Genomic DNA, 16,990 nt, shown 5'->3' on the forward strand with positions numbered 1-16,990 from the left:
CCAATATTTCAGTGTGTTTTGTCTATCAATCTCTTGGTCAGAAAGAGAAAGGTTTATTGCAAATATGTCTCACTGTGACATACTTTGTAATTTTTCATGTGCATATAAATTACTGAATATTGAATAGTAGTTACTGCAATGAAAAAGACACTCTCAGGCTCCACCTCCTCTTGACAGTGGGAAAATTTAGATGGGTTTGTGCATTATTCTAGATGCCAGAAACTTGCTTACAAAAATATTTCCTGTGCACAAAGGTATATTTAGCCGCATAAACCCATAAAACTGTCACAGGAAACCACAAGTACACCTGTAGCCATTAAAAAACGGGGGGGGGGGGGGGGCTGGGGACCAGGAGACGGACACAACAGAAACTGCAGACTTGAATTTACATGATTTCTTTGCAATTGTTATTTAGAAACATTATCTTTAAACTCTCTTTCTCAAATAGAAAATAGCTGTTCCTCCCACTCCCCCAAACCAACACCCCGTAGCCCCCCTGCACCCCCAACATCCAGACACCAATGATGCACACAGAAGCACACATACATGAAAAGAGAAAGCAATGGCAATGAAGTCACAGCACTTCAGAAACACACCTTGTCATCTTCCAGTCTTTGCAGATGAAGGTAGATCCTATTAGTTTTTCTGCGTCTTCAGATCAAGATGTAGATAAATCTCCTACATCACACTGGTTTTTTATTGAAAACAGGAGGGGAAAAAATATTCCAAAAAAATGAAAAAATAAAAAAATTAAAAAGAGGGACAAGTACCAGTAAATTTACAGCCTTAAAAATATCAGCTCTCCATTATCCCAAACCAGTGTTATGTCTTGATGTAAACCAAAGCACATGCTGAGTGAGGACGTGCGCACACAGCAGCTTATCATCTCTGTCATCTGCTTCTAATGACAGCTGACAAACTGGCCACGCTAATCCTTCCCTAACTGCTGATCAGAGAGATCCCCCTTTGACAATCCAGCATGGTGGAGTACTCGAAAATTCCTCCTGCTTCTGTTCTGTTGCTGCTCTAAAAAGCAGTTTCCTTTTCATTGAGATAATAGCCTTTTCTGCAGTCACGTGGCACCCGGGCTACATTAGCAGAGCTTGATGATAACAGAGTAACTCCCCTCCCTCCCTTCTGCTGATTTTAAGTGTACGACTCCTGGAGAAACCCTAACCTGGCACACTTGAATTCATTTTGCATCTTCTTCTATCGAAAAGCAAATACTGCTGTCGATGTGGAAGAGGAATATAAGGGCTCTCTCTACTTCTTGCACCGAAACTAATTAGTGAATACATTTTAAAGCAGTGCCTTTGTTGGTGCATACACATTGGTCATAAACATGTCATATGAGTATAAACTGAATATTAAGCATGCTTAATACTGAGTATCTGGCATGCTAGAATTATTCTTTTCCCCCTTGAGTATTTTAATATTTTGCCTGTAATTTTAGTTCTGCTGCAATAAATACTCTTCTCTCAGCAACAACCTATGGTTCAACTCCCCCCAGCGCCCAACTCTCCAGCAAATGCAAAAAAGCACAAACAACAAATGAGCTGCACTACAAACTCCAGTGTCAGTGCTTCTACATATTAAGTGACATCATTTATCTTGCTTTAACTCAGTACTACGACAAATATCTTAGCATTTTTTAAACACACTGTCAAGTGGGGAAACCTACCTAAGCTGTAGCTTCCGAGTTCTCTCCTGAATGCCAAACCCCCAGGCGGGTTTGCACCTCACTATTCAGAAGCTTCCTGCTTGTAAAAGGCAAAGTACACAGACAAGCATAATGCTCTGTCCTGCCTTCACTTAAGTAGTTCACATACTACAGAACAAGCCTTTCCTCTTCTGCATTAGCACCATTTCCCTATTACCCTGGCACACAGCATAAACATACCCAATTTATTTCCCCCTGCTCTGACAGCACTGGGCAGTGCAGCTGGGCACACACCAGCGTAGCATTACCCAGATATTTTATCGCTGGGATTTGCAAACTGTTTGAGAAAGCCGTGGAAGAAGCACTGTAAAACAATTGTCAAGTTCACAGAGCAACTTTTGCAGCTTTGTACCTGCTCTTTTCCTATATGATCAAGAAACAGAATTATCTCCTTTTGCTTTAGAGGAGATATTAGAAAATATATCACCAAGCCTGACAAAGCTCCAGGTGTGTTTGGACAATGCTCTCGGGCATGATTCTCATGGTGTGACTTAGGGATGGTGCTGTGCAGGGCCAGGGGTTGGACTTGATCATTTCTGGGTCCTTCCAACTCAGAATATTCTGAAATTTCTTCTATTTCCATCTTATCTCATTACACCACTTCATTCTCCTTAAAGAAAGCATTGAGAATTAACTTATAATTTCTCTAGGAAACTGGAAAACAGTGTTAAGAGACTGTGCCTGTATTCACAGGAAAATAAAATGAGAATTGTGAAGAAATAGTGGCTGTCCCACCACCCTTTCTGTTTACCCCTCTCCCTAAGGACAGCTCTGCTCAGGAAAGCAGCCCTGCCCAAGGCTCTGGGGAAACCTGCTCCAATGCTATGATCAGTGTTACGAGCTGAGGCCCAACCTTTCTGCAGCAGAGCAGCTGAAAATGAAATGGGAACAAGGCCCCTTCTGGAGCAGCGTGAATCCTATTTTCTACTTTTCTCTTTTCCATGCTGTAGAGGGAACCTGTGAGAAAGATCCTCAGTCCAGCAAGAAATAATCTGGTTCCATAAGGAGACTATATTCAGCAGAAAAACATATTCACAGGAAATTGAGGGGGTTTATTTTTCCCAGGCCTCTTTCTCAAAGCACTACACTGCACAGGGTAAACAAAATGAACATTATTTGGAGTTACATAAAACTTTCACCCCAAAAGAACAGGAATTGCTTTGCAATCTTAACTTTATTCATTTGCATTTTCCATATGAATTCTTTATCTAAAGAAGATGCATCAAGCATACAGGTTAAATTGGAAAATGATACTAATGGGACAAAACCTGAAGATTAGGGAGAGTATCTCTGATATTCAAGAAAAAATATTAACAGACAATCACCAGAAGGAAAATGAGCTTTCACAAGTATGCACACACACAAAACACCACCTATGAAGTACAAATCTAAGGAAAACATAAGAAATGGGAGCATCCCAGTCAGATACCATAGTCAGAACTATCTCACTAATATTTATAGGAATCATAAAATGAAAATTTTAAAGGCAAAACAATATTTTTGAGCACAAACACAATAATCACAGAGTTAAAGAAAGAGTTATGTGTAAATAAAAAGGAGGCAGCAGAAGAGTCATTGTAGCAATAGGAGTTGAAGGCTGAAAAAGCAGTGAAATGACACAGATGTTGTTTAAAAAATTGTTTAGTGAAGAGCAGTATAAAGATAAAGCTAATGGAGAAGTGGGAACATTCCACTGCAGTGTACAGACTAATTCTAGACAAAAAGGGAAAGGAGAACTGAGTGAAAAAATACTCCTGACAGAAAACACTGCTCTGAATGGGAATAAAGGAGCATGCAACAGCAAAGAAGGAAAGGCTGTTTGGCTTTATCAGGCAGTAAATATATGCTTCCAATGAAATGACAGAGTTGTTGCTACCTTTTGAATAGTTTCACAGGAATGCTACACTTAATTTGGGGATGAGCAGGTGACATTCAAAACCAGTTCTAGCATTAGACAGAGACTTTTTCACGTTAGGATAAGACACAGACCTTACACAGCAGAAGAGGTTCACCCAACTTTTCTCAGAGAAATACATTTCATTAGTATTTAATATTCTTTGCCCAGCCACAGGTGACTTTGCAGTAGACATGTGGAAGATACAGCTTCACAAAAACATTTACAATTTATGTTCAAATAAATGAAACTGATAAAGAGAACACTGCCTTCATTGTATGCATTTCACAGGTTTTTTTAAGTTTATTTTTCTTTCTTTATTTTTTCTTAAGAAAGAGCGAATCAGGCAGACAGGACATACCACAACAATCTGGTGTTCTTTGACCCTGTAACACACTCACACTTAAGACAAAGACTGGTAAAGCCATCTCAAAACACCTTCTCAGTCTTTTTAATTCCAAAATGCAACTTTTAAATCCTTTCTCTCACTCTCTATCCATACCCAGGAGGATCCAATTCCACTCACACAATCCCTTCAATCCTATCAATTTGCAGTAGCCAAAGGGGTACCCAAATTGACAGCTATAGTAACAGCCTTCATTTGCAAAATAATGAGACATTTCAATCTGTGTTTTTAAGATTGCAAAGCTGACTCACTAGGCTTTATCCAAGGTACGAGGACACTGACTTTTAGGAAAGCTGGGCAGCATTAAGTCTCACTCCTTGAGAGAATGACTGGAAGGGCACTGCACCAGCATAGAGAACAACCAGAAACTATTAGGATTGACTGCTACGATGCACAATAAGGGTATTACTGCTCAGATAAAGAACAAAGACAGTATAGTGATTTACATGTGTTACATTTCAATAAATACAGATGCAAACACACAGTTTTCAAATATTAGGTACCTTTTTCAAATTCCTCTAACTGAACATTAACAAAAAATTGGCTTTTCAAGTAAAAACTGAAAACCTGTTGATTTTAATGTCAATGACATTGACATTTTAGAAGTTCAGGAACTCCTAACTGAAAGTCCTAATTGAAAACTAGGATTCTTCCTTTTACCAGCTGATGAAAAATAAATAGACTACTGTAGATAAATCTAGTTTTTCTGACCTTCACATCTCCTCTTGAAGGGCACAGAAATCATATCACTGGAATTTGTAGCATCTGGCACTGCTCACAGTCAGTCTCTGTATTAGCAGTAAATGCACCTACAGTGCTAAGAACCTTTTGATTTCTGTCCATACGTGGGCAATGAAAAGACACTCCCTCCTCTCTCAACCTCTTAGATGTAATTGTTGACTTCTTCTCTCTCTTCATTTCATAAAGTGTCCATGCTTCTTGAAGACAGCTCATCAAAGCCCTCAAAACTTTCATAAACACACACCCAGCCATCCACTCAGAGCATTCCACGTGCAAGTATCTGCAACATCTAACTGGAGAATTCAATATAAAGGTGTGTGCCATATATAGCAATTAGGTTCTGTATGGGCATGTCCACTGACAATTGTGCTCTTTTTTTTTTTTTTAAGACAAGTTTGATGACTATAGTTAATTTAAATTTTTGAGTAATAGTTGATGAGGATTTCTTTTTTATTTTATTTTTTTAATCTCTACTGCTTCACTCCTACGCCTTTAATTAAGAAGGGATACAAGAGAAGAAAAAGGGGTTCTTTCAGTGCAATCTGGAAATGGTCAGCTCCTGGCTCAGTTCTTTCACCTCCTGCAGGCTAAAAAAGGTTGCTCTCCCCTGCCCAAAGCCTCTGAAGCAGAATGCTTGTCAGTGCTGTCTGTAGGTTATACACAGAGAGGTGCTCACTGGTGGAAATGGGCCTCAACACACAGAGAGAAAAGTTCAAGACCATGAGCTGCTTCCATCCACGCTGAGGTCACACGAGAGGAACTCAGCAAAGGAAGTTTAGCAAGCAGAGAAAAGCAGAACCAGAATGGAAATACTAGAGCATAGAAAAAAAATGTTGTATTAACGCAATATGTTACATAAATGTATTAACATCTAGTGCTACCATGCATTTTTAACAGAATGTAGCTAAGTTATAAAGAGTCTGGGATTTTTTAAAAATAAATTACTTTATGCTCCACAGAATGTGCCTTCCAGTGAATGTATTTTTAAAATCAGCTCAAACTCTATTTCACCTCATCTCAAAACAGAAGTACTTCTAAGGACATTTAATAGTAAAAGGTTCCCAAAATCTGCAGACTGACTGCTGACAAGATTCAATGGCTAAGATTTGAATTAGAAAAAAGTTTAAACTAGATAAAACTTGGTCAAGAAAATGTTTATTATTAATAGCAAAACAAAACCATATTAATTAATCCAAGGATAAGGCAGGTTTTCTTTCATGTAGTCTTATCTATAAATAAAATATTTCTAAATTACATCATATGACTAAATCAAAGTAGAGGATTAGAGATTAAAGAATTTGGTAAAATTTCAAGGTTTCTGATAACCAGGCAGGGCAGAACAGTGTAACACTCCAGCTGGCCATAACAGCAACAGTGTGTGAACTCAGCAAGATTTGATACATTGCCTGTGTTTCCCTTGAAAAAGAATCTTGCTGTTGTGTTTAATGCAAGTGGGACCTCTATCTTTTATTTCACGATACAGCAAATTCTGCCATACCTGGTGACAAATACTCATGTCTCTGCACCTAGATCTCTTTTTTAAGAGAGGACTAACATTTCCCAGGAAGTCACAAAAATCTCAGGTCTCATCAACATTCAGCAGTCTTCTAACTGCTAACTTCTAACTTGCAGACATCGCCTTGCATTTGAAAAGCCAGTTCCCGTAAGAAGCAAGCAGGAAAGGCACAGAGATTGTATCTTGCAGATCCTGAAATTCCGGCCTCTTGCATCCTTCCAAGAGACCTCAATGAAGAAAGGAGACGCTACTGACTACAATTAGTGTCACTTGGGAGAAACTGGAACACAGAGACAACTGCTTTTTACAAATTTGAGAATAAATAATAAGCTAATCTAACATTGCATCATCCACTCCCATCAATTCTAACAAGCACCTGAAGCAGCACTTAGTGATACTGGGTGGTGAACGGCGCCAATCAACAGCAACCATTGATGACTGACCCCTTGCTTTAACCACTCAGAATGTGGTACACAGTAAAGCAGGGTCATGCTCCAAATCTTGGTATTATTAAACATCCAAAATATCAGTGGGCAAGATGAAGTACAGAAGAGAAACTGAAGAAAGTTTGGTTTTCTATTAATAGATTTCAAGTGATAATTTCCATCAGTATTCGACAGAACCATGAGACTTAACTGAGCCCAAGCACAAATACTCCTGAGAACTACAAGAGCTGGCACAATTTGATGAGAAAACTAAAACCCAGAGACTGCAGCCTATCAAATAAAACAAAAAGTAAAAGGAAAAGCAGGAGCAATTGAAATTAATTTGACTTACAATAGAATAATTAAATATTCTGCTATGAAACAAATATCAAGTTCAGGACAATTGGTCTATGCTAATTTTTATAATGAGGTAGATGTGACAAAACTGGCATTTAACTTTAGTATTGTGTAAATTCAGAAACTAGAAATCCCACTTGTGAGAATAAAAGAGGAAAAGAACTCACAACCTTTGTGACAATTTAACAGCAATAACTGAATGTAAGGTATTAAGGAATATTTAACATAATAACAGCTATGTGTTCAACAGAAACTAGACTTTCTCACTTATCACACAAAAGTGCAGGTTTGCTATAAGTGGCAGTAATAACAAATGACACCTTTAAAGCATGTCAGACAATACTCATTTCATTTAAGTAAAGAAGCAATAAAATTTAGGTATGCAGGTAAATATTTACAGTAGAAACAAGACAATTCTTATAGAAACTTAATTCTGAGCAGAAATGCTACACAATGTCAACTAATCCCCAGTGTGGTTAGCACTGAATATTTAAGTCTATGATAAGAGGAAACATGTCAGAACTTGGGTCTACTGTAAACTTTTTAAAAGTTCAACACACTGAATTCCAAAACAGGAATCTGTTTGCAACTTTACTTTGTACTAGATTATCCCTAAAATCAACTGCAAAGTCGGTTCTTGTCTAAGACTGAAGGGAAAAGATCAGAAGCAGAATACCACCTGGCCATTTTGATCTGAAATATTTAGAACATATAGCAAATCCTACACACATTTATGTCTTAATGCACATCAGTATGAAGAAGTCAAATAATCTCTCAAAACAGATAGGCAGACACATTACATCTGCTATCAACTGCAAATAGCAGGCCTGACAAATCTTCCCTCAATGTAAAATTAGTGACCCACACCATGTCTATACACTTTGAATTTCCCACAAAGGCAATCTCAAAAGTCTTACTTAAATCAAAATATCAACAATATGGGCGGTGCATTTCATTTTCTTGAAGCCTGCATTTAAGCATGTTGTACTGAAGCACAAGAAGATACAAGGTCAGCTAAATGAGGAGAAAAGTCAAGTTTGGAGGAAAACATGGCTATTCCATTGCTTTCCTTTTGGCAAAGAGATTCCCATCTTTATCTTTCAAACACATGGCTGTCATGACTCATCTTGAAAAAGCAGTACTTGACAGTTCACAGGACTATTTCTTAAAATCATTAGCAAATAACCTTTAATATAAGACTTATGAGTAATTTAGATTTAAAAAAATTGCCAGTCCCAGGTTCTTAGGAATCTACATTTTCTAAGCTCCAAGTTAATAATGTAATAATATATAATATTGTTTAAGCCATTTGTCTTAAGTGAAGCAAATATCCTTTTGAGAAGAAATCAGCCAAGTTTAAATTAACTGTCCTTTCTGCTGTGCAATCTCTTTCCCAAAACTAAAGAGAATAGGCAGGGCATGTAACATACCAAGTCAAAAAGAGCTAAAAAAACCACCATTTTGTTGTCAGTTTTAATAGCAGTATGACAAACACAGAGACGATTTGAAATAATCTGGACATAAAACCATATTTTACCTTCAAAAGTCAGAAATGCAATCACAATCCAACAGTCAAAGCAACTGTGAGAGAACTGATGTGCTCTGTTTCCAAACTACACCTCCACCTGAGAAGCAGGATGCCCCAACAGGGCCACCTTAAACTCCAAGTACTTGGCCACTACCATTGTCCAAAGGTAATCCAGTCTTACTTGCTAAGAAATATTTCAAGACCGACTTTGTTTTGTGATGTGCATTTGTATCAACTGATTTGCAGATGACGCTGCAGTGCTAATTTTGAATGGTAAAGCCATGTAGGGTCCTGGACATGGGAAGGCTGACTTTCTCTTTATTTCATATGTGACCAGCAGGTCAAGGAAGGTGATTCTGCCCTTCTATTCCGCTCTTTTAACACCCCACCTGGAGTCCTGCATCCAGCTCTGTGGCCTTCAACACAGGAAGGACACGGATCTGATGGAGCGAGTCCAGAGGAGGGCCACAAAAATAATCAGAGGGCTGGAGTACATCTCCTATAAAGACAGACTAAGAGAGTTGGGGTTGTCCAGCCTGGAGAAGTCTCCAGGAAGCCTTACAGAATCTTCCAGTACCTAAAGGGGACTTAGTAGAAACTTGAGGAGAGACTCTACAAGGGCATGTAGTGACAGGATAAGAGGAAATGGCTTTAACCTGAAAGAGGGTAAGTTTGGATTAGATACTGGGAAGAAATTCTTCACTATGAGTGGCAAGATGCTGGAACATACTGCTCAGAGTGGTTGTGGATGCCCCATCCCCAGAAGTGCCCAAGGACAGGTTCAATGGGCCTTTGAGTAACCTGGTCTAGTGGAAGGTATCCCTGTCCATGCAGGCGAGTTGGAACAGGATGATCTGTAAAGCCACATTCAACCAAAAGTATTCCAGGATTCCATAATGCTACGGGAGTTGTGGGGTTTGGATACTATTGTTTTGGAATAGCTACACAGACTCTCTGATAACCGCTCATATTCTTGAAAATTGTTCTAACTTAATTCAAGGTTCAGGGACAATCACTTCACTCCCAGAAGAGAGCCTGAAAGGAGTGGATACAATGAAATTTAAGTGAACTGAGGCCACGAATTAACACTAAAGGAAGCTTTGTTCTCAGACTGGTGTGATTCTCGTGATAAACATTTTTGACACTGCATTTGCTTGCTGACATTACTGTTCAAAAAAAGCTAAGATATTAGAGGGCTGCTGAAGGATTTTTTTTTCTCTGAAAGGCCTTTGGAAAAAAATTCCCACATTTTCCACTTTTGAAATTTTACATGGGTGGGGGTGCAACATATGATGACATTCTAGAAATGTAAGCCCTTCCAGGATCAAGAGGAAAAGATATTTACAGTAAAATAAATTTTACAATGTTGAGAAACATTAAGAAAGGCAAATCCATGTCCCTATCAGCCAAGAGAGATGCAATTTCTTAAATTACCTGCTGCCTGGAGACTTTGTATTTAATGCAATTCTGAATACACTGTCTGTCAGTACTACATAAATGCATATGCAGTGGGCACTGAGGGGCCCATGTGAGAACACTTTTTGAGAGAAGCAACAGTAGAGAGCCCCCAGTGGAAGCAATGAATGATATGCTGGAAATTAAGTAACAGAGCCAATTAAAATACCTCAACTTTAGAAAACCAGGTAATGAGACTACAGCTCCTGTCTACAGTGCTGTTCTACTCTACAAAAGTGTAGTTTAAAAAAAATAAAAAATCCTGTGGTCTCAATATTATTTTGTGACTTTAAATATTTCATCATAGAAGGGGGAAAAAAACAGCAAAGGAAATAGAGCTGAGTATCCCCTACATAACAGTGACAGTAACATTTCTATTTGCAATGGAGATTACAGAGACAGATAAGGAGAAAGAAGTGACAAAGTACCTATTCAGTGTTCAGGTTCTTAGGAAGCTTCCATGATACAGTACCCCTGCAAATTCTAATACCTACACTCACTTAATAGCTGTGTTATATGTAAATTAGATTAACTGCTTTTATGAATATATAGCCTACAGTACCTCAGCTTTCTTAAGAGTCAGAGTGGTGGGTAGATAAGAAAAATCAGACTAGCCAAGACATCAGATTCTACAATTGTGAGGAGGGCTAGATTCAAGTATCCAAGAAGTACAAAGACCATGCAAAACAATGCCTGAAGTGTAATGGAAGAGAACCAATACAGAAGGCAACATAAATGGAAATACTTCCAAGCAGATGGCTCCTTTTAACCAGACACTTTTACTATGGTTTAAAAGTACAGTCTTCTGAACTAAATGTATTGATATATATATATATATATATATATAAAAAAGTAACTTTTTAAAACAATTTTCTGAAAAAGCTCCTACTTGGGAATAGCATGGCTTCCCTTTGCCATCACAATCTGATTTCTAGTAACATTCTCCCAATATTTCCGACTGGACATGACTTCAGGTGTAAAACTGCCCTTTATCCTAAAGAGAAGCAAATGTATCTAGGAGTCTGTTAACTCCAAGAGGAGCTTTAAAACATGTGCAAGAACCCTCTTGCCTCTATTGTCAGCACTAGGAAGTTCGTGCCTATCGCAAATAGTTAAAATCTCTTCTGGATTTAGCTGTATACAAATTTGACCTAATATTTGGACTTCAATTACAGGCCAAATACTTGAGATTTATGCTAATGATCTCGTTTCTAAGTAATTTAAGTGTGCTTCACTGAAGACCATTCCTTACACTCTTTCAGAGGCCAAAACTGTTACAGAGAAACCAAATTATTCAAGTAGCATATGTCAGCAAGAACATGCACAGCAGTTCTAGAAAACCTGTGCTAGCTACCTACTGATTTCCAAGTGCAGTTGAGAATGTTCACATTGAAGTGTGAAGGCTTGTTCTTCCAACAAGCTTATTCTTGCTTTCTGTGTGCTTTATACCTCTCCCTATATATATGTTCAAGATAAGTTATGCATACACACACATACAACATATGCCTAAACTAATAAAATAAACAATGTACGCGCTAAGCAGAGAACACAGGACCTACAACAAATCCTAAACATACCAAAAGAAAAATCAGTTTCTCTTACTGCTGGCATGTCAATTAGAAAACAAATGGCTACAAGCACAAGCTGTAACTGAGTCTCTTATCCTGTAGCAACTTCACCACAATTTTGATGCCATTAAACTCTAATTTTCTTGCTCCAAAACCCAATGACTATTCTTTCTCGGTCTTCTCATATTCATTCTTTATTTTAAAATTGTTTAAAAATGTTTATTATTTTGAAAACTACATTTGCACCTCTCAAACTAAGCTGAGCATTAACAGTTGAAACCAATTCCTTGGAGAAACCAAAGTTTCAATATTATCACACACTCATACACATAAAATTATATAAGATTTCATACAATGAACACTTTTTAGGTAGAGCTGCAAAGGTATGACTTTTATTCTCAGGGGGAAAAAGGAACAGACAAGATATCCATAACCTTACAGTCTGCATGCTGTGCATGTCATGTAGCAATAAATAATTCATATTTTGACCTTATGGGATACCTTTTACTCATGGATTTCAAAGAGCTTTTGCAAAGGTGGATATATGTTTTATTATTGAAAGTTTATGGATCTCAGGATGAAGACAGATATAAAATTACCTATTCAAGGTCATTTAGTAAGCAAGGTGTATTTAAGTGGTTAGTATCAGGCATTCTGCCTTTTTGGTTCAGGTTGCAACTTACAGGGACACTACAAAAACAGCCAGATACTGCCTTAAACTTCAATTAAACTTGTGAGAAAGCATGATGGATGTTATCTCTGAAGAATACAGAAAATCTAAACATATTCTTGGGTGAGAAAGGAGAAAAAATTACTAACTCTAGGGATGTGGTAGCAGGATAGCACAGGAATTCTCCAGAATAATCTTATGCAAGCATTCTGGAAAGGGCACTGAATTCATAGGCAGAGCTGTCAGGATCTGCTAAAGAGGGATGAAAACAAAGCTGTCTTCCTCCACAATGAGATTTTCTTGGAGACCATATCAGTTATCAGACTGAACCTGAAAAGGTAGCAGCAGTTCTAATATACTACAATAAAAACTGTACAGAGAGGTGAACAGTAAAAAATTATACATTTTAGAAAGACTGACTCTATTTCCAGCACTGTTTCCAGAAGATACAATACCAGGACTTAAGGTATGTAAACCAGAACTAACCACATTAACTATTCTAGTAAATACTCTTTTTTATTTTCATTTGCTAAAAAAAAAAAAAAAGGAAAAAAAAAAGTAGTTTCCCCTGATGTTAATAATTATTTTAAATAAAAAATAAATATGCAAAAAGCTTTGTACAGAAAACAACTCCAAACTCATATATAAATATGAGAACATTTGTGAGAATGTAGCACTGGGAAGACAGTTTGTTAGTTAACACCACAGCAATAATGCTTTGGATTAAATACTTAAGTCTTGCAATTCTCTGAACTGCCTTACCTAACATTAAGTACAGGGATCCATTCACGGCCTTAACTGTAAAGATTATGTACAAGTGTTTCTAAAAGTAAGCTTGGAATGTTTTTTACTTTCCAGGATGGAGTCCTTATGTTGTTTCAGACTGCTGAGAACTTGTAACTTATGTTATATGCTGAGAAGCATATAACATGCATAAATTATCTGTTCAACTGCCCTCTGAAGTGCAGCAGTAGCAGGACCCAAGGTCCTTATGTGTTAGCCAAGGAAGATAACAAAGAAATATGCCTTGGGTTGTTTCTTTGTATTGCTCGTGTTTGTTTCTTTTTCCCCAATGAAAGAAGGTACTATAATCTGCCACAGAGGGAGATTACTCTGTTCTAATAACATGATGATTAAACAAACCAAAGATTTATATTTTACAGGGGGAAAAAATTATCACCCCTGTTATCACTACTGGCTTGTAACAATTGGTAGCAAAACACTGTTTTCATAAAAGGTCAGCACTTCAAAGCTAGATTTAACTGACACCACCATTGAAATATTTCCTTTACATAAAGTTAGGTTTTAAAAAGAAAAAAGGAATCACATAAAACACACACTCCTTATTCTGTATGTAGGAAAATGAGGTAAACCCAAAACCTAGTTACTGGAAAATCAAACTACCATCATGGGGAGGAAAAAACCTATCCTGACTTGTCTATGAGATCAGAATGAAATGGAGTTTAAAGACATACAGCATGCACTAAGAAAAGACAGATTTGCCAGAATTTTCCTGGGATTAATTAAAAGGAAATAATTTTAAATCCTTCTCTTCTTCCCAAGCCTCTCCAAGCTGAATTTACTTCATTTAGGTAACAAATGCAAAGTAGGCAGGAAGGCATGTGCTATTTTCAAATCAGAAAAGCAATCTGGCTTAGAGAAGAGAATTTTTTAAGCTTTCAAAATACAAAACCATTCAGTAGACCAAACAAAATACATTCCTCAATTCCTCTGTGCATGTGGAATCCTTCAGACAGATAACAAAATGTGCCCCCCATGAATAATTTCCTGCCCAAGATTTACAAAAAACCCTCAAAAGTCTTGATGTTCATGCCCAACTGCAAAAATATTTGATGTAACAGAGAGATAAGCAATACTTCTTGTTGAAGCTGAGTCTCTGATTCCCCTACCCTAGAGCTAGTGTATAAACAGGAGTATCAGCATTGAGGACTGGGATAAACACAAGCCTCCGTGCAAAAGGTGAGGGACAATTATCACACACTGCACGTGTTTCATCACAATTTGTCCCATATCTTCTCCGTATTTAAGCTCCTTACCTTTTTTTTCACTGCTACTTTCACCACCTGTGCTTAAGCAGAAATTATTATAAGCTTATTAGCTGTAAGTGGTCACGTCTACAAACATGGGGAAGGGTTGGTGCTTGGTGCCAATCAGCTTTCACTAATCTGCACCCTACCAGTGATCCCACTGCTCCTCAGGATTGACTGTCAGGAGGTCAAAACCGTTCCCTGAGCCAACAGGGATGCAAATGTCATGTTCCTGTCTCCCTCTCTTCTGCTGAAGGCATGTATTGACCTAACTCCCATGTCTTATGGAAAATGAGTGTGTCCAGTTACTACTTCTTTGATTTTGAAGGTATTTGTTATGTCACAGACATTATGCAAAGCCAGAGATCTTCACAGCTTGGGTGAGGAGAAGAGAAAATCTCAGATCTGCAGAGTTCCTCCACATTTACAAATAAAAGGTATCAAATTCAACACTTTCTTGTAACAAATATTTCACCTTGATTTAGATACTTTTTGTGGGGAGGGAAAAAAAACAGATCTAAAACTGAACCTTGTCTACGTTTCCACTAGCAACTTAAATGTATCAAGAAAAAAATGTTCTTTTAGCTAGGTCTGTATGGGAAAATTACTGCTTTTATCCTCCAATTACACAGCCAGCACTTAGCTTGGTAAGCAGCACAGAAATAGCTGTTTTATACTACATATTAAACTATATTCTATGTATTACTTTATTTGTAATGATTATACAATGGTTTATTGACAACTTAAAAACTTCTCTATATCCAAAATACTCCCTTGACAACAGCTCACTTGCAGAAACCTAAATATTACTGGTATGGTGGTGATGATGCCCTTCTGTCACACCGATTTCAAGCCCAAGTTAAACCACTCAAGTACTGACACAGGTGAGCAGTACCTCGATACAGGACAACAAGGAAAGACTCCACCAGCTTTGGAAAGTTGTCTTCTGGAGGCAGAAAAATCCCACGACTTGAATCTGTATGCAAGGTGCGGTCTAAGAAACGACAGCTTTTGTCACTTACTCTTTCAGAGCACATACAAAGGAAAACTAAATTAGGTATTTAGATAACAGTAAAAGGAAACTGAGCTTACCCTTATTGCACACAGGCGTTTCACCTACTTACCAAAGGGTAGATAAGAACTTTTTGTGCCACTCATAATGGAAACCTTCGTACTCAGCTTTGAGCAATACTAGAAGAGTCATTTTAACTATTTTATTTCCAGCAATGATTAGGAAATACGAGCATCTCTCTTATACTGTGGCAAGAAATAATGATCAGAAATAAAAGAAGAATATGCAGGCATTATAGAGCACAGGTCATTGTTACAGATTTAATATACCCTCCAGTTTGGTTGACGTGTTAATAGGTTTTACATTTTAAAGCAGCATACAGGGTATTTCATCAGGTAACTATAATTGTTCAGGATATTTCAGGTACTGGGATACAAGACTAGATATTTACATAATAGCTGTGAAAAGTGCACATCCTTCAATTAGATTTCTATTTTAATCAGTGAAACAGTGGGAATAATCCCATAATATTTCAATAATGTTTCAATAATAACATTTCAGTAATAATGCTTCAATACCTTTCTCTACTTCAAAAAAAGAACAAGAATATAACTAGACAAAACTCAGGATATTCTGATTCTGAAAACCATTTTCTTTCCCAAGTATTACACCCTCCTCTTTAATTCATTTCCCTTTCTACTTCATGTGTTCAGAATAATCTTTTTCTATAGAGTTTGTTTTGATTTTTGCATTTTGCAAGTGCAACGAATTCAGAATACCTCTATTTCTGAGGCAGAAAGCTGACAATAACTGCCCCTAATTTCAGGTGGAATAGCTGTCATGCAAAGAAGCCTTAATTCATAAAAGTCATGAACACAACAGACAACCACCTCACACTGAAAAATTATGCTACTACCTTTAGATGAAGGTTACTCAATTAGGTTTTAATGATGTCTGCGGGGTAACCCTGCCAAGCCACTATCTCTGGCAGAGGCCACTCCAATGCCCCCAGCCCAGACTCCACAGGGAGCACAGGACAGCACCTGCGGCTGTGAGCCCACTCCAAAGATCTGTGACATAACAGGTCCAGGCAAATTTTGAGCACAACTCAAACCTGGCCATCTGAAAGTTGCTCATCTGTAAAAAAGGGGAACGCACCAGTGGGATTTCTAACTGACCTAAAGTTTGTTTTGGTGGTGAGTTTTTTTGTGTGTGACGGGGGTTATAAAACTGTAGAACAAATTAATCTATGACAGTGTGTGCCGTTTGACATTTGAGGAGAGTAGTTCTCATTTCACTGCATTTTAACAACCAGAAAAGTTTTGAAATCTTGTGTGACCAGATGAAACTCATGTAGAAGCAGTCACTGAGCTGTTCAAGTGCCTTAAAGCTTGCAGCAGCAGCTCTTTGCTGCAGGTACAGGCATGGCTAAAATGAACACAATCCATCTCCAAAAAGAAATGGAATTACACCCAGCAGTCTATGTACAGTGCAAGCTTCAGCATGATTTAAAAGAAAAAAAAAAAAGCAAATCCAACCAACCACGCTTTATCAGTATTTAAAAATTCTCCTTTCCTCCAAAGAGCATTTTCTAGTATCTTATTTAGCATACTACCATATGCTTGCAATTTCTACTCTCCGTAGAAGTCA

General features: G+C 37.7%; 1 protein-coding gene across 4 annotated transcripts in view; it reads right to left on the minus strand.

Moving 5' to 3' along the window:
• NCOA2 (nuclear receptor coactivator 2) overlaps positions 1–16,990 on the minus strand; it is a 180,026-nt gene that overhangs the window by 89,154 nt on the left and 73,882 nt on the right. The window contains exon 3 of one of the 4 annotated variants that reach the window (XM_015618100.3): positions 597–688. The exons of the other annotated variants lie outside the window; for them this stretch is intronic. The gene's annotated coding sequence lies outside the window, so the exon portion shown is untranslated. The remainder of the gene's footprint in view (positions 1–596; positions 689–16,990) is intronic. 4 annotated transcript variants of the gene reach the window in all.

Source organism: Parus major, chromosome 2 (assembly GCF_001522545.3).
Source record: "Parus major isolate Abel chromosome 2, Parus_major1.1, whole genome shotgun sequence".
Taxonomy (NCBI): domain Eukaryota; kingdom Metazoa; phylum Chordata; class Aves; order Passeriformes; family Paridae; genus Parus; species Parus major.